This window comes from Cyprinodon variegatus, unplaced genomic scaffold (assembly GCF_000732505.1).
Source record: "Cyprinodon variegatus isolate N-32 unplaced genomic scaffold, C_variegatus-1.0 Scaffold893, whole genome shotgun sequence".
NCBI classification, from domain to species: Eukaryota; Metazoa; Chordata; class Actinopteri; order Cyprinodontiformes; family Cyprinodontidae; genus Cyprinodon; species Cyprinodon variegatus.
In genome coordinates, this window is record NW_015151346.1 from 26,300 (window position 1) to 28,608 (window position 2,309).

Below are 2,309 nucleotides of genomic sequence, written 5' to 3' on the forward strand. Positions count from 1 at the left end.
GGGATTGTATTTGAGTCAATGAGTCAATGCAATCAACTGGTTTTCCTTAGATAGAAAACTTTGAATCAATTTGACTGTATGATCTGGTTGAACTGTAAAGTGCCTTAAGATGACGTGTTGTGAATTTGGCGCTATATAAATAAACTGAACTGAATTGAATGAAAGACATTTCATCCCAGCGCTGCGTGTCCCGAGTCCGTAATATCATAAAAGACCCCTCACACCCCCATCATGGACCGTTCTCCCTGCTGCCCTCTGGGAAGAGACTCTGAAGCATTGGATGCAGGTCCAGCGGATTCCAAAACAATTTCTTTCCCCACTGCCACTGAATGTTGTGTAAAATCGGTTATTTTATATAAAAAAAAATTTTAGAACTGTAAATATAGATTCAAAGTTTATATTACCATTTTTATGTATTCATTGCTGTTTTTAAGGCTGCACTTTAAAAAATGAAATTGTTGAGAGCTGTTTTAAATGAAATGTCTTTTTGTTTACATTTGTATATACAAAGTGACAAAATAAATCTGTCTATTCTATTCTATAACAGTAGCTGCAAACCAATTAGAAATGTAAATATATGTGTTCAGATATAGGGGAATCTTTATTCAAGCCTAACGTTCCTCAATATAAAAAGTGAAGCCACATTATCTTAGATCATATGAAGTTCCAAATTTAATGTCAATAATTAATATTTATTACGTGTGTGCTTTTGGCAGAATTCTGACTTGATAACTTCAAGGAATCCGTCCAAATTTATTGTTCCACCAAAACCCTGACAACCCAGGATGAGGACCAGGACAGACTAGGACCAGCTTCTCTACTGTTACCCACTCATTACTCCATCTAAACAGTGTCTTGATCATGACCAAAATCTAATAAATTAGCAAAGATTCTCAAAGGAGTATATTATGATAATCTAATTAAAATTAAAATAACTCCAATTGGGGAAAACGTTAAAACGATTAAATGCGGTCTATTTAACATAAAATCTCTTACCTCAAAAAGTCTGCTAGTTAATTACCTGATTTGTGATAATCACATTGATTTATGTTGCCTTACAGAAACCTGGCTGCAGCAAGAAGATTATGTGAGCATAAATGAGGCAACTCCTTCAAGCTATTTAAATTTTCACATACCCAGAAGTTCTGGGCGAGGAGCAGGGGTAGCAACAATCTTTCAGTCTGACTTACTGATTAATCCAAAGGCAGTTAATAATTACAACTCTTTTGAACATTTAACCCTTAACTTCACTCATCGAAATTGCAAAGCAAGAAAACCTCTTCTTTTTGTAACTTTGTATCGTCCACCAGGTCCTTACTCTAAATTTTTAGATGAGTTTTCAGAGCAATCAACTGGTTTTCCTTAGATAGAAAACTTTGAATCAATGTGACTTTATGATTTGGTGAAATGTAAAGTGACTTCAGATGACGTGTTGTGTTCCTCTGTCTTCTTAGCTTTTTCTTTACAAATTTTTTAATCCTTTACTGAACAGCTCGGTTTACAGTGAGATTGAACTTCTAACAGATAGCAATGAGGACATAAAAGCTCAGACAAATACAAAAGAAGAACATTTTCTATTTTTTTAAAGTGTGGTGATAGATCAACAGGCAGACAGGGGGAGTGGCGGCCTAGTGGTTAGGGCATAGGGGCTTTGAATCCTGAGATTGTGAGTTTGATCCCCCACTCCCACAGACTGCCACTCTGGGTCCCTGAGTAAGACCCTTAACCTCACACTGCTCCCCGGGCGCCTCACAATGGCAGCCCACTGCTCCCCAAGGGGATGGGTTAAATGCAGAGAAGTAATTTCCCTCTGGGATTATTAGAGTATATAAAAAAAAAAAAAAAACAGCAGTGAGTTCAGTAAAGCTTGGGTATGAAGCTCCAAATCAGTGGAAGAGAGATGCTGATTTTTGATTTCCTATTATAGCTGGGTGGTAACAGCAGGGTGGTAATACTTTAGGACTGGCCCATTGTGACAGAGAATATTTATTTTTTTTGTTTGGGTTTGATCCAACATATCCAAAGTCAGAACACGCAGAAGCAAATTTTAAGATATACAAACCTCAGGGGATTGACAGAAATTTGGGCTGAATTGGCACAAAAACGAGGTCCGACACAGGGAGCAGATTCTGGCTGACAGATTGAAGGGTCAGTCAGGAGAGGGCAAAAACAAAGGTCCATGATCAGAAATCAGTACAATATTCAAAATGGGCGAGACAAAATGGGGAAGTGATATGGAGATCAGGCAGGCCATGGAAGGAACGCTGGACTTTTACTCATAGTAAGACTTTCAATAATCTGGCACTTTT